This window comes from Chinchilla lanigera, unplaced genomic scaffold (assembly GCF_000276665.1).
Source record: "Chinchilla lanigera isolate Chin_1 unplaced genomic scaffold, ChiLan1.0 scaffold00005, whole genome shotgun sequence".
Lineage (NCBI taxonomy): Eukaryota > Metazoa > Chordata > Mammalia > Rodentia > Chinchillidae > Chinchilla > Chinchilla lanigera.
Window position 1 is genome coordinate 15,490,541 of NW_004955406.1, and position 23,366 is coordinate 15,513,906.

The 23,366-nt window shown below is 44.9% G+C and overlaps 1 protein-coding gene and 1 pseudogene across 3 annotated transcripts in view; one reads left to right on the plus strand and one right to left on the minus strand.

Annotated features, from left to right (window-relative positions):
- The window catches only part of LOC106146414, a 45,062-nt pseudogene extending 37,199 nt beyond the window's left edge, over positions 1-7,863 (plus strand).
- Tnr (tenascin R) overlaps positions 1-21,679 on the minus strand; it is a 504,972-nt gene extending 483,293 nt beyond the window's left edge. For all 3 annotated transcript variants that reach the window (XR_001236464.1, XR_001236463.1, XM_013520943.1), the window contains exon 1: positions 21,317-21,679. The gene's annotated coding sequence lies outside the window, so the exon portion shown is untranslated. The remainder of the gene's footprint in view (positions 1-21,316) is intronic.
- Between the last annotated feature and the right edge of the window lie 1,687 nt (positions 21,680-23,366).

Here is a 23,366-nt window from a genome sequence, read left to right on the forward strand (position 1 = left end):
GAGAAGAAGAAGAAGAAGAAGAAGAAGAAGAAGAAGAAGAAGAAGAAGAAGAAGAAGAAGAAGAAGAAGAAGAAGAAGAAGAAGAAGAAGAAATGGACAGATGTAAGAGACACTAAAGAGATAAAGTCAATAGAGTTTGGTGGCGGATTTGTTGGGTGTCTCCCACAGAATGCATGTTTCACAAGCACAGAGACCTTTATTGCTATAGGAAATTCAAGAACCTAAGACAGTTCCTTGAACACAAGTGCCTTGTTTCTACAAGACTGTGTCATGCAAATGGAAGTGGTGTGATGAGAGAACTTCCGCGCTGCCAAATGCATAAACAATGAAATGAGAACAAAGAGTTTCAAGTGTGTAGGAGCCACCCTGAGGAGTTCATTACTTCTTTCATAGAATAGGCAAATAAATGAAGCAGAAATTGATTCTTTAAGTGATAGCAAATATGATAGAACAAGTACATATAAGCTATTGGTGCCGTTGTGTATATTAAAACACCAATCATCAAGAAAATCTCAAATATTACCCAGGTAAGAATCAAAGGCCAAACTAACACCGGCCTACTGATCTTTACCTGACAGAAGATCCAGGTGTCACTTCTGTGTTCCATGCCACAGGCTTATAGGAGGCCAGGAAATAAAATATTAAAATCATTGTTGGAAATTTTGGAGATGAGGATGAAGTCCATGTTGTTGCTGTTTCATATTTTTTAAGTTCAAAAATATATATTATTGGAGAAGTTCTCTGGAGTTTAACCCTGAACCTCAATATGAAAGTAAAATTACACCTGGCCCTCCTCCCTCTCCTAAAACACACGTGGTCAAATAAGAGTCAGAAGGTGAAGTTTGGAGAATTTTCATGAAGATTGCCACCCTCTCCTCACTGTCTGTGGTCAGAAAAAGGACATACACAAGCAGAATATGCTGTGACTGTGCAAAAATCATTTTGTGGATGGCAAGCAGCAAGTACTTAAGAAATATCTGCATTTGAGGTATAGAATCTTAAAGCCCCAAGCTGGGCCAAGAATCTAAAATGTAAAATGAAAAGCAGAAAAAATGTGATCGCAAATTATCACAAAGGCTAGGTATTTTTTTTAAAAAATGTTACTTTGCAAAATAATTTATATGATAGCCTGATATAAAATCCTCCAAAGCAACAGTTATTTTTCAGTGAAGTCAAATGGATACACGAATAATCCTTGATTATAGGGAAAGCAACAGAGAGGTGGAAGTGGGCGGGGGGGGGGGGAAATCAGCCTGAATGAGACCCAGTGGGACATGTGAGGAGTGACAGCCAGATGAAAACAAAGGCATGAGGAGGCCACAGATCAGCAGTAGACTGCAATGAAGATCTTCTCAACCTAACTACTCACTGGAGCTGCCAGGCTTTCATTCGCGACCTGGCTAAGCGATGACAAGGGAATTCTTGTGAAAGTTTGAACATATTATTTATGTAGCAGTTCATGTAGGGACAACAAAGTGATGACTCTCCTTCTTGGGAGTTGTGCATTGCTCAGGAACTTTGGGTTTGTGTGACCTTTGTTAGAATGCCAAATTTCTTCATAGTAATTTACAAGGACTGCAATTTCTGCAATAACATATACAGTCCATCAGGTGGACCCTGCTTAAAGTCACAACAGAGAATGAACCCAACCCCAGAGCTAGATCTTTACTAAGTGAAGGACACTGGAGTTCATGAAAGATGGACCATTCAGAAGGCAGGAAGTCCACACACTCTAGTGGAAGAGACCTGATTGGCTGTGAGATTCCCCAGGTTGTGACCCATCCCCCAGTCTATAAAATGAAGGAGCTGAATTAAATGATTCCTAATGTTTCTCTGAACTCTAGGAAACAGATAATGCAATGGTTCTCAGGTGCTTTAGATTGGTGTCTTCCATAAGCCAATATAAGTGGAACAGAGAGAATGGACAGAAAGAGATAGTGGATGGGGTCAAAGAGGTATGCAGAGGTAGGATCGGGTAGGATATCATTGGTCAGGATAATTTTAAATAGTAGAATTATAAGGAAGGGAGCAATACAGTGTAACCTGATTTATATTCTTAATAGATCACTTTAATTTTAGTTGTAGGTTGGCTTTAGGAAAAGAATAGAATCAGAGGCAATTTTTGAGAACTTTTGCAGTTTGCCCAAGTGAGAACTGAGGGTGGTAGTAAAACATTTAATTCTGTACAAACCTGAGCTCTTTGTTTCATGAAGTTGAAGAATAAAATTGTGGACAAAAGAGAAAGTTAGGAAAAAGTTTATTAGAAATAATAAAAAGAGAAAAACTCGTGGTGGTACCACCCCACCACTGAGGGGATTCCAGAGTGGAGTTGCTGATGTGATTTTTGCTTTGGCCTTATATTGATGAGCAGAACTTGGGAACTTGTTTTAAACAGATGACTTTGTGGGTTTAAGGTCTAAAGAATACTAGTTACTTAGTTAGTTAAAGGGAGCTGAGTTTAAAGGGCAGGAAACCAGTTAGTCTGCACTTCTATATTTTTCCAAGTCCAGCCTGGAGGTTAGGGAGGACCACATCAACTAACTTCACATACCTTCTTCCTGGAGGAAAGGTCCTTATCTCCTCTCTCCTTTTAACTTTTATCCTTTTTCTTGTGCTTACCTTTGACTTTTAAGCTTAGCTAATTATGGGGCTCAAATTAGCTCTTACCTTAGTGTATGTGCTATTTTCTTTGTGTTTAGCTGCCTCTTTCTTAGGCCCATTCCTGTTACAGTAGAGAGCAGATTTGGTTGGACAAATGTGGTAGTTTTTATTGAGAATAAAAAGGCTAGAAGAGTTCTTCAGGGGCATATTAAATTGGAGGGCTTAATTAACCATCAAAGTAGAGATGCCAGGGAGACAGTTGAATTCCCCAGGCTGGGGTTCAGAGTGATGCCAGAACTAACAATATAGAATTGATAGTCACTGATGTATCAGTCCTATGAAGTTACCTGAGCTCAGAGCAAGAATAGGCAAAAGAAAGAGGCCCATGATTGATTTCAAGAGCTTCTAACTGTTAGAGACTGAAAACAGTAAGAGAAGACAGTCATGGCTTTTGAGATAGAAGGAAAACCCAAGAAGTGCATATCACCAAAACAAAGAGAAGACAGCGGTTTATAGGAAGGAACATTTGCCTGCTGATTCCCAGATGTCAAGTATAAAGAAACAGAGAGATGAACATGAGACAGGGCAACAAAAACATCACCGTGGACCTTGACAAGAATAATCTCTTTGGAGGAGAGGAGATGTATTCCTGATTACATAAAGACAAAAAGTAAGAGTCAAGAGCAACAACATTTCAATATGCTTTGCCGCAGAGAGCTAAGAAATCATATGGAAACTGGATGGAGAGTAGAATCAAGAAAAGCTTTCACTTTTTGAAGGGAGATTGCTGAGAATATTTATATATTTATAGAAAATAGTAGTGAGAGAGTGAAGACTCAAGAGAGGAGAGGTGGGCACTGCAGGAACCAAGTCCTTTGGAAGCAGGAGATCATGAGGTCCCAAGCACATGAAGAAGGCTGGGGTTGTCCAGAAACAGCCCATGGCTGAACAGAGTGGGAGGACAAAGAAGATGAACAGAGGAACAGCTAGAGATGTGGAGTCAGAGGCAGAAAGAGAGTGACGGGCTGTCTAGAAAGTACAAGATGAGCTCACCATCCACAGGGGAGTAAAGATGGAGGGTCACATTCCCTGCAGAGAGGAGGTAAGACATTGAGAAGTGGCAAGACAACTCACCAGAAGAGCATGGTGAGATTGCAAGGCTGTTTCTAGTATTCATTCTGGAGTTCTGGCCATTTCTGTAAGTGACAACAGTAAGCACAACTATTTATTTTTCTCCAGAATATATAGCTATTCAGACATGTGCATGGATAGGCAGTTGGGTTTAACCATGTGGCGTTTTTGCCAGGTGAGCACAGGAAAAGAAGTCCAGAGAGGTTTTTGGAAAGCACTGATGGCAGCGGAGGGTGAGAGAAGCAAAGCCTGGCAAAGTGAGGCAGGAGTGAGGTGAGAGGACAGATGGCTAGGATGAGGAGGGGTCAGGGGCCACAGTGATGAAACTGCATAGAGCCAGAAGGATAAGAGAAGAGGCCACAGCACTAACCTGGATCACAGTCTTATGGAGAGGATGCAGTTAGTGTCACAGTCAAGGTTAAGATATGGACATGGGAGAGGTGTGTCTGCTTATGCTGCCATTAAAGTTTAAGAGCCTGACCCCCTGCTTCTCTGACCTTGCCAGTATCTTCCTTACAGAGAACCCGAGGTCTGATTTTCTAATGGGAATGATTTATGGGACTCAGCAGAACTCCTGTCATCCAAAATATCCCCTCAGAATCCTGGGCCTGATTCTGACATTCTGCTATTAAAGCTTTCTTCATTTCTTTCTTTCTGCTTTCCATGAGTGCTACCACCTCACCTATTAATTCCTTATCAATCATTTATATATGGGTGTGATTCAGTGCTCAGAGCCTTTCAAGTAAAACAGAAGCGGGCTGCAATCAAATTTTAATGGTCTATGGGTTTTGGTTTTGGAGGAAGAATCCAAATATGGGATCTTGTAAAGGCAGAAATGGGACAAGAAAAAATGTGTGGTGAGTGCCTACTGTGTGCCAGCTGTGTCCAAGGACTTTGCATGAATGGTATCATTTGAGATGCAATTGTTTCCTTCAATTAACGCGAGGAGAGTGCAGAAAGAAATGCCAAGCATACAGCTCATAAGTGATGAAGCTAGGGTCTAAAGTCAGAGCAGCAGAACCTGGGAGAGGTGTTTGGATTGGAGGAGAAGCCGTTAAAAGAAGGAACACGGAGGCATGGGTGTATCATAGCAGACCTCACAGTCCTAATCTTCCAGCTCCGTTCCCAAGGCCTTCAAATTGTGTGTGCGGTTAGTTTTTAAACTCTGCTTAAAAGGTTGTTCCTCAATGAGATTTTTCCCTCTCTTCAGTTTTTTTAAACTATAATTTAAATTTTTATTAGGTGCTCAGCCTCAGTATAAATACCCCCATTTAAATTGCTGACACACAAATCAATAGAGTAGCATTTTCCCGAAGTGGAGTCGCTGGTGCAGGAGGCTCCCAGCCACATCCTCTTTCTAGAAGAGAAGGGATTGAATAAACAGAATGGACAATTTTCTTAAACAAACCACAGTTAGAGGAAATAGAACAAGCATTCAAGGTTTCTGGTCTTAGACTTTCTTTTCCCTCCACCCCTATCTTACTAAACAATCGTGCCTTTAACTTCAACGTTGCCTTTCATAGTGGTGTCATTTTTAAGAAGGCCACTAGAGGAACCAGCACTAGTGGCTGAAAACTGGCCTCGTGTTGAAATGGGGACAGAACAGCATCTCCCAGTGCCCCAGCAAAGATGAGCGGCCTGGAAGTTCTGCAGGGCCTCTCTACTCTCCCAAGACCCTACCATAAAGATACTGTAATAAAAGATGTCATCAGTATAAAAGAATATCTCAATAATAGATAAAATTCAGTTAAGCTGTGCCTTTGATTCGCTGGTGAGAAAAATGACAAGCTTACATCTTACTGCATAGTTTAAGAATTCACACCTAAAGTGCTCTGAGAAGTTGGTAATTCTCCCCATGGGTCTCCTGGAGGGAAGGCCAAATTCTAGTTTCCTTTCTCAGCATGTTCTCCCACCCTCCTCACCCCCACTGAGACCCACAGCTCCTGTGCTCCAGCTACATCACATTGCTCAGTTTCCTTCCAACATGCTTCCATCCATGACTCTGAGCTTTTGCACATGTAACTCTTTCTACCCAGAATGCCCCTCTCCCCTTTGGCTGGCAAAGCTCTGAGAATTCTTAACACACAACCCACATGTCATCTTCATAGAGCTTAGTGGGATGCCAACTAGAGTTCATCACCCTTCCCTCTCAATCCCCTCCCCCTAACACAGCTGGTACCAGATGTGAGTCCTCCATGCTGGGAGGCAGTTACTACAGTTAGAACTTTCTCTTTTCTGCTGGGGATTTAGCTCAGCGGCAAAAGCGCCTGCCTGGCATGCGCAAGGTCGTGAGTTCGGTTCCCGGTACTGGAGAAAAACCAAAAAAAAAAAAAAAAAAAAAGAACTTTCTCTTTTCACCAACCAGACTGGGAGATCCTCAAAGGCAGGGATTTATATCCCACTTGACTCCACATCCAACCGTTAACAAAATGATGGGCCCAGCACAGATCTTTAGCAACAGCTTGCTGGAACAGAGAATCCTAGCTGAAGACCCATTCATTCATTCATTCATTCATTCACTCAGCCACTATTCATTGGTCACCAACAGTATTCTGGACCAGGAAAGCAACTGTGAATAAGACAGATAAAAAGTCCTATTCTCATAGTTTACACTCAGTTAGGAGGAAACATACAATAAGGGAGAAATCAAATAAATACATGGCATAAATAAAAATAAAGTAGGAACATACCAGGAGATATGTTTTAGATATGGTTATTGAAGTGGGTTTCTCTGCTGGGAAAACCCTGGAGGCCACTGCATTACTGGACTCTGGCTTCACATTTTCTGGCCAGTGGTGAAATGAGGGGCATCTCGTCCTTGTGTGGCAGCTATGATGAGTGACTCAGGCTCCTCTGGGGTCTGGATGGGGCAGGCAGGAAAGCTGGGGCTATCCGGCCCACAGAAAACTCAGCCTTTATAGCATTCAGCACCTGTCTATGGGGGAACTGCCCTGGTATTCCTGTCCACATAGAAAGACTTGAAAGACTTGGTGTCAAAGCTTCTTAGTGACAGTACAAGCCCCTTCCAATATTGTAGAGATGCCAAGGTGCACATGTGAGCTAATTATGTCCTCTGGGTGTCTGAGAATCTAGTCTTCTGGACCTTGTGATTTTGATGGCCCATCCAATCCCAACACAGTAAAGGGGGTGTTGCATAGGACTAAACTGCAAGGTGCAAGGTCCTGGGGATTGCGATCCCAATTCTGTCACCTGTTACCTCTGCTACCTTGCACAAGTCACTGAAACTTTATGGTAATTCTTCCATCTATAAAACAGGAGTAATCAATAATCATCACTTTACTCACCTTCACAAATGGCTGTGTGAGTCTAATGTGATATTGTGATAGGACTAAGAAGCATAAGAGGCACATCAAAAATCCAAGTTATTAATTCTACCAGGAGAAGGGAATCGACATTTATAGAGTACTTTCTAAGTGCCAGGAGCCTACCTATATTTGCCTTATTCAGTTGTCACAGAATTTCTCACAGGCATCATCATGCCCACGTTAGAGACCAGGAAAGGAAGGCTCAGAGAGGTTAAGTGACCTCAGAGAAGAGGCACAACTAGGCAGGGCCAGGGTCCAAGTTGGAGCCCACTGTCACCAGAACTCAAGCCTTTCCTCCCTCACTGTGCACCCTTCTGCATAGGGCGAGCTGTCCCAAGTCTGGGATGAATGCTTAACCCCGAATCACCTCACCCAGGGCTGTGATATGCTTCTCCCAAAGTGTCCCCCTCTACACCCAAAGCAAGAACTAAACACTAGCCTCTCACCACACCTACGCTGGGTCCTCCAGGCAGCTATGCCCCCAGGGTCTACCCTGAATGAGTCTGCCACTTGGATCAGTTGCCACTGCATCTGGCACATCACCGGTAGCTTGATGCACTCAGCCCACCCACCTCTTGCCAAAACCCTGCAGCTTTGCGCATCACTGACTGCAGAGCAGGGCTGCACCTGGGCTGCTGTTGAGCGGAACTGGGCCTTCCAGCCATTCCTCACTCTTTTGGTGGCCCTGGCTGCCACTAGGGCTCAACTGCTGGCCTCTGAGCTGAATGTGAAGCCCCAACAGGATCAAATCCAGCTTTGCAACCTCCGTATTCCACACTCTTGTCCAGCTGGACCAGTCACTTGAGGATTCATTACAGGAATTGCATTCTGCACGACGGCACAGCAGAGTTAAGAGGTGGCCATAAGTGAATGGGTTGTTACAGTGATGGCCCAGACGCTCCCCAGAGTGGATAAGCCACAAAGTAAATGAGGTGTTTGTAGACAGATGAGAACTGACACCACCTTGCAAGACTGGATGAAGTGAAGTGGGTTTTAAAAAACTCACCTGCTTTGGATCTGCATTCTTCTTTCATTCTGAAAGAGTTAGATGAGACTTTGTTGGAAACAAAAAGAATGACTCCCTAAGGAATGGGGAGTAGAAGGGACAGTCCGAGCCCCAGAGAGGGTGAGTCCTCTCGACCTGCCCTTTGTAATTCAAACCAAGCTTGTGAAGACTCTTGTTTCTTTCAGTCAACAGCGAGTTTGAAAGATTTCTGAGTGCTGCTCAGTGAGTACAAACTACCTAGGTTCAAATTCCATCTCTGCCATTTGTGTGAGTCTTGAGAGAAAAACTTACAAATTTTGTGCCTAAGTTTTTCCACCTGTAAAATGGGGATAGCAATAGTATCTAACTCAAAAACTGATTGCATTGACTCCATTTGCTTCTAAGCAAGAAGAACTTAGATTACCACCTGAGAATAGTGTTTCTCATGTAAGTGTTAGCAGTTGCCATGCTACTGAGCAGAGGCCTAGGACTGTTTGGGATCTACCTGGAGGTTTATGAACCCAAGAGATCTAAACCTCCTGAAAGGTAATCATTCCCCACAGATCCTGCTTGGCTGCTGCCAGAGCCCACTCAGGCTGGTTGCTGAGATGCTGAACTTTAGCAACAGAGAAGTTATTTCCCCTTTCTGGCAGGCTTTTGCCACTGGTGAATAATCCCTTCAGCAAAATTTGACCTTAAGAACTTAGAAAGAAAAGGGCAACACATCTCAAGGAGCAGGAGCTGGATCTCTTTCCCAGGTTTCCCCACGTCATGGAGTTAGGGGGTGTCGGGTGGGTTCCCAAGGCCTCACTGCCAAGTGTGGTTGCAAGAGGCTCACCAGACTCTGCCTCGAAATCAAAAAAGCAATTCAAGGGTGTGCGTGTAGAGGTCATACAGCTCACTGTCTCCTGGGCTTCCAGCCCCCAAAGAAGAGCACTGCTAGAAGTGCCCAGGAGGTCCCTTCAGGAAGCTGCAACCAAGGAAGCCACCGTGGGCCCTCTGGAGGGTTTCTTCCCTTCTCCTCCTGCCTGATGATAGCTGCCCTAAGCCTTTCATTCTCACTACATTAAGCTGATAAAATACAAATGAAAAAAGGGGTGGGGAGGGTACAGCACATCCTTGCTTTGCATTTTAATAACTCAGCTACTGTGCCTCAGACCATTTTTAATAAAAGATTGATTGATAGTGGGTCCCCCCCCCTCACTCAGCTCCTATCAGGATCCAAATCGACAGCACCCTTACCTCTCCCCCAGAAGGTTCTGCACGGCCCCTCCCTTGGATAGAGGCCAGCCAGGATGAAACCCACACCTGCAGTGTGATTTGCTGACCTCTCAAGGGTCAAGATAGGAAGGGTATCCCTGGTTGTCCCTAGTTCCTGACACCCAAGGAAACAGTGCCCCACGTGGGCAGCCTATTACCTCCCAGGGAGCCAGGTATAAGGACACAGATTGCAAGGCCCCTATTGCAAGGACAACTCCACAGCAATAAGAACTCTCTTACATGGTCAGCCAGATTTTTCCTGAGCTGCTGCCCAAGGCACACTGGCCCAGAAACTTTGGCAGCACCATGGACAGCTGGTGACTGTATAAGTACAAAGCATGGCTCAATCCAGTGGCTGCCTCCAGGATGCATTGCTCCAGCGGCTAATCTCAGGCCACATGGGGCCTCCTTGGCTTGGGAGGAGAATATACAAGGAGTGATTGAAAAATGTGGTGTGCGTTTAATTTAAATATATATATATAATATATATATATATGAAAAAGCACACTGCCATGAATCCTCCTCAAAATACTTCCCCTTCTTTTGAACACAATTATTCCATCATTCTTGCCACTTTCTGAAGCAGTTCTAGAAATTCTCTTTTATGAGTGTGTGGTGGATTGACAACTGGTGATCAACTTGTAACATCCAGCTGAACTGAACTAGCCTGGTGCTGGGTGTGGGAGGCCCACCTAAGGACTGTTACAGGCAGCATAAGAGGCAGAACTGGAAAAGAAGAGGAGAAGCTGTTAGGTGCTGGTAGAAGCTATAGGGAGCTGTTGGTTTTCCTGGAGGAGCTTGTCATGTTGGCTTTCTGGTGAACTCAGCTGTTCTCATTGTCCAAGGAACTCAGGACATTGTTGTCACTGAGAATGGCTTTGGTTCACTTTGGGGGAGCTCTGGTCCTCACTTTGAGTACTGTTTCCTGGCTCTGGAGGGGCAGATGTTGCACTGCTTGATCTCCAGAAGCTTGTTGCCTTGGCTTTCCTGATGAGAACTTGGCTGTTCTCATCATCAAAGGAGCTCGGACCTTGCTGTTGCTGAGGATGGCTGTGGTACATTTCAGGAGAGCTCTGGTTCTTACTTTGAGCATTGCTCTGATGCCAGTTCAGATCCCTCAGCCTGCTAGCACAGATCCTTCATCCCACTAGCACAGACTTTCTAGTTTCCACCACTGACCTTTGGGCCTTCCCAGCACAGATCCACCAAACAGGCCTGCATGAGACATTGTCATGGGCTCTTGACCTCTAGTTGGACTCATTGGAGGGGGCATTGTTATGGGCTCTAGGTCTTCAGTTGGACTCATGCAAGACATTACTGTGGGATCCAGGCCCTCAGCTGGATTCTTTGGTCTTTAGTGTGTGGACAGATTTCTTGAATGCTCTTTTTGTATATGATTCTTCAGGTGACTATTATAAATAATTTTATAAAATGTATGTTCTGTATTGTATTTTTCCCCTGCAAAACCCCAAGCTTCAACAGAGTGTCTTTGTTGCTCTGTCATGGCTGCCTCCATATCCTGAGTCAACTAAAAACATTTACCTTTCATGATCATTTTGACTTTGGGGAAGAGCCAGAAGTCTCAGACTGTTAGATCTAGTAAACAATGTCCATGAGGACACACTGCAATCTTTTGACAAGCCAGTGGTACTTGATTGATGGCACTTGGCTGAAGCATTCACTATATTTTTGATCACTCTGAGTAAAGACACTCATGAAAGAGGACTTCCAGAACTGCTTCAGAAAGTAACCAGAACGGTGGGATAAGTTGTTCAAAGCAAGAGGAAGTATTTTGAGGGGGGACTCAATGGTAATGTGCCTTTTACTCTAACAAATTTTTTAAGCACACACCATATTTTTCAATCATTCCTTTTATGCCAAAGAGTATGTGACCCCTGTTCTCCACCTTCAAACTGTACCTCATCTGCCACAGAGATCCCTATCTAGTGAGAATTCTATTGACTGAAGACCCTCTTTGTGCTACCCAAGGGCTACTATAAGTCTCCATGTAGAAATGACATCTGTTGTAATGCACAACAAATCTGAGAGGATGGAACTACTTAACAAATTTCATGTACCAGGATACTGAAGCTTAGAGAAGTCAAGTGATTCCCTGAGCCACGCAGCCGGTGGGTAGCTGAGCCAGCCTTCAAACCCAGCTGGGCAGGGTTTCACAGAGTTTCTGCCTGCCCGGTTTGGGCAGAAGGGAGGCAAGGCCAGAGGAAAGCACAGGGCTTGGGGCTGGTGAGTCTCACTTTGTAGTTGTAGCCCATCTGGAACTATGAGGAGCAGGAGCTGGCTGCTTCCAAGGCAGATGAAAATCCAACCTTCTCAAACTGTTTTATTCAAAGCCAGACTCCTGACTGTTTGAAGCCACTTGATTTTGGCAGCGCTTTTGCCTTTTCCTCTTTTTCCTCGCTGCTTTTAAGCAGCCCTCAGAGCTGAGGAAGCACATCGTTGCTGGGAGCCTCACTTGAAGCCGCTCAGAGGACCTCTGCTTCCCCACCCACCAGTGGCTGCTCGAGCAGCAGGGCCATGGATGTGGTGTGCACACAGAAAGGCAGGCAGCCTCACGCGGGTCTGCACCTGAAGAAGAGACACAGATGAAGTCTTTGGCTTTTATAGTGAGTTTCACCAGCACTAAACTTCATTTATATCTCTATAAATATATACAGCTCTGAACGGAGGCTTTATGGCTGCATTTATAAGTTCCGCCTCTCAATGGCACAGCCTGGGTCACCGCGAGGAGACAGGCCTTTTATAGATGGCTCTGGCCTCTGCCCTTCCCAACACAGCCATTTGCAAGGCTCTCATCTGCTATTCAGGCCCCCGTCCCTCTGCCCAGATGGCCACCCTGGCCTCCTGCACCCGGCAGACATGGCTCTCTGGCCTTCATGCTGCCCTCTCCTCTGCCTGCCTGTGCCCTCTTTCCACTGGCACACAGCTGGCCAGCTGTCTGGAGGATGTAGAGGGGGCAAGTTCTGTCAGCTGACTTCCTCCCTATACCTGTCCCTTGGCCCGGTCACTGCTGCTGACCTTGGCATGGACAAGCTCACAGGGGACATCAGGAGGTGCTTAAACAGGCTGGGCTGGCAAAACCTGGCTTATTAAGGTATGTGTTTTACAGAAACCCGTTTAGATAAACAGAAGATCCATACAAACGCTGGTGCTCAGTGACTACAGGCTTTGCTGCACGAGGCAGGCAGCTTTTCTCTCGATGTACTTGCAGAGATAAATTCAAGGTAATCTATACAAACTCAAGGCTTTGAAATTGCATGCCGTCAAACAATTCAAACAATTACTCTAGCCCAGACAAAAGGTGGCTGTTAGATGTTCTTCTTATGGAAAACATAATTATAAAGGAAAGGGAGACGTTTCATAAATAAAACTCAGAATGGCAGAAGAACATGGAGGGAGGGGAATGGAGGAATCAGAGAATCCAAAGGCTCCCAGCCTCAAGCTGAGCACAGAATGAGGCTCAAACCCCCTTGTCTCCTTATGGCTCAAATTAATTTCAGGTGGGTATGATTTCTAGGTGATTAATTGGTAAGAAGCATCTTTCAGATATTTTTAAATGTCAGTCTGCCAGGTTCTTGGTGCTGAGAGAGTAGACCAAAAAAAAAAAAAAACCAAGCCCAACACATGCTCCTAAAATCAAAGTGATGTAAAACAAGGGCCGGCCCAACCCATTAGCACCAGAGGAGAATATAAAATCCAGGTCAGCCCAGATAATTGTTCGCTTGTTAAAATGCCAAGCACCCCAGTTTGTATCTAGTCCCCAGGCCTCGTGAAACAGCAAGCCGCACAGTCTTTCATAGAGGACATGTTCCCTGCCAGGCACTGTCCTAGGCACTTTGGACTTGTTCTCCATTTAGTTCATGTAAGAACTCCTTAAAGACAGCATGACTCTCTCCATAGGCTTTTGAAGGGCACACAGAGGTGGAGCTTTTGACAAGCAATGTCAGATTAAGCCAAGTTAGGTAACTGCCCAAGGTCATAAAATCAGTGCTTGGCAGAGCAGGGCTTCAAAGCCAGCATTTCTGGTAATAACTCCCGGGGTCTTGCTTCTTGCTGCCTTTCTGCTTTTGGATCTGTGCACATCTGGGATCTGTGTCACCCAGGGTGGCAGAGGGGCTGACTATGACACAAGCAAGAGACCAGGAAAGAGCTTGGGCTCTACCACCTACTCTCTGTGTGGCCTCAGGCAAGCTAACTGACCCCTGCCAGCCTCCCTGCTTTCTTCCTGGAAGAGGGTGGGTGTTGTTACCAGTTTGCTGTGACCAGGGTCTTGCCTTATCACTTGTCTGGAGGTTTTCCTTGCCAATATGCCCTCAGTGTTGTTCTGGGGACAAAATTAGGGAACTGTGTTCCACACCAGTACAGTGGCACTCATGGAGCAGCTCCCAAACCATGGCAGCTGCATTTGCCCATCACTGGGAGAACCCAGTGAGACTAAGTTGCAGAGATTGGTCTAGAGTCGAGCACATGGTGAGCACTGCTGTTATTATTACTGGGAAAGGGAAACAGGTTTGCAAACCTTGTACCTAAGTTGAGCAGAACCAATAGCAGATCAGAAAGTTTATATCAGGCCCTGTCCTGTTACAGTAGTGCCAGGCCCTATGCTGGACTCTGCCAGCCTTCACAGAACAGGTAATCAAGGTGGAGAGTCGCAGTGTTTTCATGTCTAAAGATGAACAGTACTGCAAAATGCAAAATCCTTAGGATGAATCACAGGAGCACCACCATTTATTGCTAAATGAATGATAAAAACAACATAACATAACATAACCACAACATAAGTGCAGGTGTGGTAGCACATGCCTGTCATCCCCACACTGGGGAAGCTGAGGCAAGAGGATCTCTGTGAGTTTGAAGCCAGCCTGGGCTACATAACAAAACTGTGTCTCAAAAAAAAAAAAAAGCAAGATGAAAGACACAGGAGTTTAACCTGAGTGTGGTGGATTGACAACTGGTGGTCAACTTATAACCCCCAGCTGAACTGAGTAAGCATGGTGCTGGGGGTGGGAGGCCCACCTGAGGGTTGTTGCCAGGAGCCTAAGAGGCAGAACTGGAGAAGAAAAAGGAGGCTGTTGGGAACTGAGGAGGCTGTTGGGAGCTGGTAGAAGCTGTTGGGAGCCTGTTGGAAGCTGCAAGAAGCTGTAAGGGACTGTTGGTTCTGTTGGAGGAGCTTGTCATGCGGGCTTTCCTGATGAACTTGGCTGTTGTCTTCCTCCAAGGAGCTTGGGACCTTGTTATCCCTGAGAATGGCTTCAGTACACTTTCAGGGAGCCCTGGTCCCCACTCTGAACACCACTTCCTGACTCCAGAGGGGAAGATGGTGCGCTGCCAGTCTCCTGGAGAAGCTTGCTGTGTTGGCTTTCCTGTTGGGAACTCGGCTGCTCTGATCACTGGAGGCGCTTGGGACCTCACTGTTGCTGAGGATGGCTATGGTACCTTTCGGGGGAGCTGTGATTCTTATTTGGAGTGTCGCTTCCTGGCTCCATTGAAGATCCCTCAGCCTGCTAACACAGGTCCTTCATCCCACTGGCACAGACTTTCCAGATTCCACCACTGACCTGTGGTCCTTCCATGGCAGATTAGTGAAACAGGCCTGCATGAGCTATTGTTATGGGCTCTAGACCTCCAGTTGGGCTTGTGGGAGGCATTGTGATGAGCTCTAGGTCTTCAACTGGACTCATGCAAGACATTATTGTGGGATCCAGGCCCTCAGCTGGTCAAGATTTGTTGGTGTTTAGTGTGTGGACAGGTTTTCTGCACTCTTTTGTGTATGATTCTTTGGGTGACAATTATAAATAACCTTATAAAATATGTGTCCTGTATTATATGGTTCACCTTGTAATTAACCCCCAAACCATGACACTGACTTTCAGTCCCCCTTCTACTCTTCTACTCCTTCTTGGTGGTAAAATGTTGAGCAAGTTATCTAGCAACATGATGTCTCAGTTTCCTCATTTGTAAAGTGAGGATAATAGTGCCTGTCATAATGTTGAGCTAATAAACGACACAAGGTATTTAAAGTGCTTATTAAGACTAATAGCAGCAAACATTGATTAAGGGCATTCTGTGTGCCAAGCACTTGCTCTAGCACTCAGGAAATGCTGGCTAGCCTGATCACTAAGCAATAGAAAGATCCAGGCTGTCAAGGCACAGGAATGTTAGACAGACAGGAATTAGACACAGGAATTTTTAGACATACGACAATCAAAGACCAAATGCCAGCCCAGGGATGTTGCTAAGCTGTCGTAACATTTGCCATCCTGGTGGACTCTGTCCTGGGATCAGTGCTGCAGCCTTCTCTTGTCTCTCCCTCGTATGATGTAGCATGACAGGGACACATCCTCATTAAAGATCTGTGAATTCCTCTTGGGTCTGGATAAAAACCTTTCGCCATGTCATCTGTAGCCAGAGTATGAGATGTTATTAAAGAGGCCACACCCAGGTGAGCTCGGCAGTGCACTGCTGTCAGGACAGGGGTCCCTAAAAGACCAGGGCTGAACCCTTCGGTGAACCATACTGAGTCTGTAGCTCATTTGTCCCTCAGGACCCCTTAGCGAATCTCACCAGTGATGCACATAACCCAGAGGCCTTCTTGCAGAGGGGGACTGCCAGACCTCTCCCAGTCTGCTGGCACCTTCTCAGACAAGACTGGGGACCCTGATGAGGGAGTAGAGGAGAATCTTAAGTGGTGTCTCTGCACACATTAACAATGAGGGCCTGATTTTAGAGACAGACACTGTTCACTCAATGAGCACTTGCTCCATGTATCCCAGCCAGCTTGCTTCAGGAAGCCACCTGCTTGGACCTCCTAGGGAAGTGGAAAATTTTAGCTCAATTATGACCAGGGAGTCTCCCTTCCCTTTTGGTTGGAGAGTAAAGCAGAGGCCAGAATTAAAGGGCAGGAAGAGGAAGAGGAAACAACCCCAGTGTTAATCCTCAGATGACTGGATGAACAAATGTGATATAGGCATACAATGGATTATTAGTCAGCCATAAAAAGGAAAGAAGTTTAGACATGTTACAACATGGATGCTCCCCAAAGACATTACACTAAGTAAAATGAGCCACGTAAAAGGACAAATATTAGATGATTCCATTTGTACAAGGTACACACAGAAGTCAGATTCATAGACAGGAAGCATAAAGGTGTGTTCCAGGGACATGGGAAAAGAGGAGGTGGGAGCTATTGCCTAATCCACACAGTTGCAATTTGGTTTTTTGTTTTTTGTTTTTTTTTTTGGTTTTTCTCCGGTACCAGGAACCGAACTCACGACCTTGCACTTGCCAGGCAGGCGCTTTTGCCACTGAGCTAAATCCCCAGCCCCCTACAGTTGCAATTTGGAAAGAAGAAATTTCTGAATATGGGTGATGGTGAGGATTGCACAATGGTGTGGATGTATTTAATGCCACCAAACTATATACTTAAAAATGACCAAAGTGATTAATAGAATAAAAAGAGGAGAAAAGAGTAACACAGTTGAATTCCCTTTGCTTACTGATATACGCATCACTTACTATGTTAAAAATTATCCATACCACTTTAGCGCAAAGTCATGTTCCAAGGTAAAGGTGCAGTGAGTCCTATATGTGGTTAGAAATAGCTTTTAAACAACTCTATTGCAATTTCTCCTTCCCCACTGGACTTGCTCTTAAGAAGATGAAACTTTAATTAGGTGGGGACTCTCATCTTTATTAACATAGCTCAAAATCAAGATGAGGCAAAGTATCTCTGCTCTTCTGCCAGGTCATCTACTACAATCAGTTTTGGGGACATTATTTAGCTTTTGTATCCAATACCATATTCTGCCTAGATTTTAGGGAATCTAAACCCCTCACTTTGCAATATTTAATTTGCCATAACATGATGGATTAGCAACCCAAAAGCCACTCCGTAGGATCCCAACTGGGAGAGACGACTCAAGAGCCTTCCCATAAGAGAGCTGGTTCATGCATGCTCTGATGAAGGTGAACCCAGAAAGGGAAATGCTTTAGTGGACTGAGGATTTGCTTAGTGATAAAATACTTGTCCAGCATGCACAAGGCTCTGCCTGGGTTGGATTCCCAGCACTAAAAAAGCAGTAGAAGCTCAGTAAAAGTCTCAGAGTAGAGGAAAGCAGAGGGCAAAACTACTTGCCAAGCATGTAAACAGATCCATGACTTACCTGGCCCACTTCTGAAGTTTACTAAAGACTGATTTGCTGACCAATCTGCCAGAAACATTTCTTAATTGAGTTCATTGAGGAGCCCATGCTCAAACTGTGCACAGAATTCTTCATCTCTATCTAGCACTCCTTAAACTAGAGATAGAAAAGAAGGAAGAGAATTGGACAAGGAAGATGTCAGGATAGGGGTGTGTGTGTGTGTGTGTGTGAGTGTGTGTGTGTGCATGTGTGTGCAGTAACACACACAAGTACAACTCACAAACATCTATATATTCAGCAAATCCATCAAAACCTTCTGATAAGTCCATTATTCCTTAGTGGTAAAATAGAAAACAACACTCCCTACCTGAGTGTGCAGCCCAAAGATGGGAGTAAGTTGCATGCAGAATTCCCTGGACAGACCTACGATGGCCCATGAGTCTTAACTAGCAGCCTCTGATTCCAAAGCCACTCCTGAGTAAGGAGGAACAGCACCCTCTTCAGCCACGACCTTTGTGAATGGAGCTGAATGTCATGGTGAAAGAGCTAATGCAGAGAACTCTTTTCTCTTTCCCTACTAAGTAAGCTCGCATTGGTGTTCCTTCCTCAGCTCTCTCTTCTGGAGCCAAGATGGAGTGACTCATGACCAGTCACCTGCATACTGAATTCCACATTTTTAATAGAAATTTCAACATCATCACTGTGAACTCACAGATGGGGGCCTGGAGGGATTTCCACAGTTCCTGCTTGGGCTTTGGGCTTGATTGTTGGTTTCAGTATTCACAGTGGAAATGACCACTGGGCTTTCTAACACCATGACCTCAAACTAGTGTATAGAATGACTTTCTTGCTCAGCCTTTCTGCTCTGCACCCAATAATAGAAATTCAGAACTCTGAAAGTTTTTCTTAAAATTCTAGGATCCATGTCTCTCAGTAACACATTCAGGTATACATTTCTGCTGCACAGTGCAGCAATGTACACCATGGTGGTAGACGTCAAAAAGTAACGGGGTTGAGGGAGGAAAGGTGGATCCAAAAGAAGTACAAGGGAATTTTGTATATCTTATTTTGGGAGAGGTCCAATGAGTGTACACAACTGTACAAATTAGTATCTAAATATTTAATATTTTGCATTTGATGTCTACCATCTTCCAGGTAAAAGATAGCAACCTACAGCCATGGCGAACAGAGCAGGTGCTGACCTTCTCCTTCCCTATGCCTTTCTGTACCAGCTCTCATCTCTCAGGATCTCAGAGGCAGCCCAGCAGAGCATCCTCTGCTTGGGAAAGGAGAGCTAAACATGAGAAAATAGTGGTTTTCTCTCCAGAATTCTGGCCAGATAAGAAGGCCAGGATTGCTAGAGGAGTGAAGGTTCTGTATTTGGGGTGAGTTTGTATCCAGTTCCTTTCTTCTAGGAGGCAGGACCCTGCTCTCTCCTGCTCCTTAGCCATTCCCCCACTACTACACATTCTGAGCCACAAAGGAACACTGAAGCTGGTCCTAGAGAAGGTTCATAGGAGAAATAGTCATCAAACACATGAATCCATAGATGATTATCTATGGCGATGTTCCCTAAGAAGAGTGCCTTCAACTGGGATTTCTTGGAGTAGACAAGTGTGGCAATCAGGTAACATCAGTTCAGCCTGTTAGCTGTCAGCCCAGGGTTCTTTCTTCACGGTAAGCACAGAGATCTTCACCTGGCTTCTGGCCATTCTCCTGGCTGAGAACTAAAGGCCAACAGCACCTGAAGACTTTGAGCAGATTCTCATTCTTCACCAAGCAGAAGCCATTGCTCCACAGGGAGTTCACTAAAGGGTTTTAGCTGCAAATCTATCTTCTGTGGAGCGGTCCACCCCTGCTCTTCCACATATGAGCATTATTTTATTTTGCAGGTGATGAGGTATTAGTAGACCAGAAGTTCTATTTGTGCTTTTGCTACCCTTTGACCTAATACTTTAAACATCTATGTCTCTCCTGTTAAAAAATGGGCCCAATAATGCCACTGAGCATTTATTTCAGGGAAAATTTAGGGTCGTTAATGAGATAATGACCACTAAATATGATGACTTCAGTAATAAATGGTGGCTTTGGACAGGGTCCCCTGCATGGGCATGATTTTTTTTAAACCCCAGGGAGTTGTCACGCTGGAATCCATCCACTCACTTGTCCAAATAGAAGAATTTCAAAGACAGGAGGATTTAGGAATTTGAAATATGAATGAGTCAGAGTTGGTTTCTGATTATCTGCATTTGTCTATTTCAATCTTTTTCTCCCTCCCATTACAACTTCTGACATCTCTCTCTTTTCCTCACTGCATTCTACTACCTGCCATTCTAAAGAGATGATCAAGTTGCTGGATCTGGCGGCAGGCATAATAAAAAAGAAAGCAATACCACTTCACTCAGAACTACGTCTCTCACTCAAGAAGGTCCCCAACCAGAGGCAGAGAATATTTTCTTCCTCTTCGACGGGGTGCTCATGCTGCTCAATTAAAAACAGAACAAAGAGCCATCACACTTCGGTTTGATCAGAACTGAAAGAGTGAACTCTCCCACCTCCTCAACCTCCTCTTCCTCAATATATTTAAATAAAGCAACTAGAACCTTACAGAGTTAGAGGCCAAATCAAAGCAAGGCTTGATCTTACAAGAAGCCACATCTCTTTAAAATCCCCCTTAGGATACTGGCTTGCGTGTCTTGAAGAAAATACCCAACACCACTTGTTGAATTGCCCCAGGCAAGTAGGTTTGGGCAGGACTGAAGGGGGTGGGGCAGGCAGATAGTGCCTCCGAGGCAAAAGTAAGGCAGATACAAATAATCGACTGAACAAACTCAGAGGGGTAGGGAGCAGGAGAGACAGAGCAGTGCAAAAAGTATTAACATTGAAGTATGAAGTAATGTGGAGCTGCTGTTTGTGGAACCTCTCAGTGCTGGAGGAGCACAGAGTACCGCTGCGATCTTTCTGAGTCAGGGGCCAATCTAAATCCATTTCTGCTTCTCTGGGCACTCAGAGACAAACCTTTCCTCTGAGCTGTTTTTCATTGCCAGATGCCCCAGAAAATAGGGCAGAACAGACTTTTGTCCTCTTTCCAACCACACGTAGCCAAGGATGAGAGAAAAGTGGAGAGGGTACCGCCTGCCTCCTTGCAAATGTAGCCAACCTTTGCAAGGCTCAAGACATGGGCACTGTCCCACCACCATCAACTCAGAGAGACCTCAGCCCCCAAATTGCCCCAGCATGAGCCTAACCTGTTGCACCCACCCACTTGGCATGAATTCAAACCAAGAGAAAAAGTAAAAGGTCAGGTTGGGCTCTCTCCACAGCAAGAACCCAGAGAATCCTGGAGAAACTGACATTTAAAAAATCACCTCTTGCAAGCTCCCTCGAAGGAGCATAACTTTTAACTCTACCTTCACTCTCAACCCCCAGGCTTCCTTTACAAGACTTTCTCAGCATGGAGGGCTCGAGGTGAAAGAGTTAAAGAAGGTGCACGATTAATTTCCCAACACTCATCTACATACGAAAAGAACAGTCTCACACAGAAGCACAGAGAAACCACCAGCAATTGAGCTCAGCCCTCACCTATCTTATGCAACAGTACACACGCAAATACACTCACGCACATCGCAAGCCCAGGGTCTACATCCCTCTCTAATTCGGGAGACATAGTTTTGCACCTTTCTTTTCCTACGCAGAACCCAGCTCTCCTGGCAGCAGAGAGACAGATACAACCTCAGTGCCAAACGCCTTGCAGGAACACACAGACACACAGAAACCGAAATGCATCTCATCGCTCTCCTTGGTGCTGAAATACGCTAGCAAGGAAGGGAAGGAGCGGAGTGCTCTGGACTTACCCGGGCTGGGGGTGGGCAGCCAGGAGGGAGAGAAGCTTCCTGCGAAGAGAATTCTTGTCTCTTAGGGCTGGAGCCAGCTGATGCTCTCACCTAAGAGCCCACCACTCTCCCTTTTCCCTTCCTCTTTTCTGAGAGGAGGCTTCACAGCAGGGCTGCGAGTGGAAGGAGAAAGAAGAGAACCAAAATAAGATCAGAAAGTCAGGTGGCTTTACTCCACTAGTGGTAATTCCTTGGGTCAGGAAAGACCACCTTCCTCGCTCCCTCTCTCTAGGTCTGCTCCTGTCTGTCTCTGCGTGTTGAGCCAACAGCTTTAGCACAGTCGGTTCCTGCCTCTGACGTGAGCGAGATGGGAAGTCTGGAGCTGCTTTGCTGTCTCTCTCTCATGCGCTCTCTTTTCCTCTCTTGCTGAAATTTCAGCAGCATATTTTTTAAGCCTCTGTTTTTTCCATCTCTCTACAAGCATCCCCCTAGTGGACAGAAAAGAAAAGCATCTCAAGTTCTCTTGAACAGTCTCCACTCAGGCATAGAACATTCCCTGCATCCACAAATTTAGTGGCTGAAACCACACAACCCGGGTCCTGAAGAGGATAGAGTCTCCCCTCTGGATAACCTAGCAGAAAGAGAGTGGTTGAGGGAAGGAGATTTTGAGGATCCTTTGCCCACAATAGCAAAACAAGTAAAAGATGGAATGGGATCTAGGGGGTGTAGCTGGGAGCAGAATGTTTTGGAACAAGGTCAGTTGTAAGGTTGCCAAGTATTTTAAGGTCCTGGCTCCTTAGAGGGAATCATCCAAGGAGTCTGGGTCTGCAGCCAGCTGGGAATGTGTATAGTCAGCATACCCAGGGATGGAAGTGGAAATTCCATGACCAAGGGCACAGTGCCTAACTGGTATCTCATGCAACTACACAGTTTAGCTTTTCTGAAAGCTAATTTGAAAACTACTTGGGAAGACAGAGTCTGAGATCGTCTCAGAGAAAGAGATAGAAGTGACCTTGTTGGACATATGGTGAACCTCAGCACAGAAGGGGCCTCAGGGGATCACTGCTCCCAAGCCCATAAAGGATATCTAACTCACTTTTACATACACAGCCTCACATTCCCCTCAAAGTTGTCCTAGTACTGTATTAAGCTCTACAAGCCTGAGCCCTACTGCCACTCATTTACTGGACATTTTGCTTCTCGATGGCTCAATTCCACTATTTGTAAAATGTGGATAATGCTGCCCCCTCCCTACTGAATAGGAATGTTGAGGGATTGGAGTAATGTGGACACATAGAACCTCAGGAGTGACAGGAAATTTGAAGGTAATCTTATCCAAACACTCTTCTTATGTTTGACTCATCTTTAGCAAATAATAATAGTTAGAATTTATAGAGTTTTCACAGAAGCTGCTAGGTACTGCTAGAAGCCTTTACATGTTAGCTCATTTAACTCATGCAATAATCCTACAATGAAAATGATATGATTGCATTTTATAGGAAATTGAGGCACAGAGGATGAGTTAACTTTCCTTAACATCACACAGTTAGGGTATAACAGGAGTGGGGCTGATCATGGGCCATCTAACCCCAGAGCTTTCTCTCTAAACCATCATGTGCAATAAATGTCACTTCAGAAGTAACAACATCTAAAATAAATAGAGGATAGCAGCATAGTGATCATTGCTTCTATTTATGATAAAGTGCCTAGGTTGTTATAATAAGTTTATATGTCACTGAGTTTTTAAAATAAGATATTTACAAGTATGGGTGCCAAATAAACTGTGGGATTGCTATTGCTGATGAGAATCCCCTAGGAAAATTAATTCTCAGAGATTTTGGTAACTTCACATACAAAAAACTGGTCATAAATCTCACGAAATTGGAAACTATTGGGCTTTAGCATCAGATCAAAAGACAGATCACACAATTTCTGTATGAAAACAGATAACTGCACAGTGCCTAGTGCCATATCAGGATGAAATCAGGGATTTGATGAACTGAATTGCGGCAATGTAAGCTAGTCAGCACTCAGTGAGATATCAGCATTTCTTCAAAATCTTAGAATCATG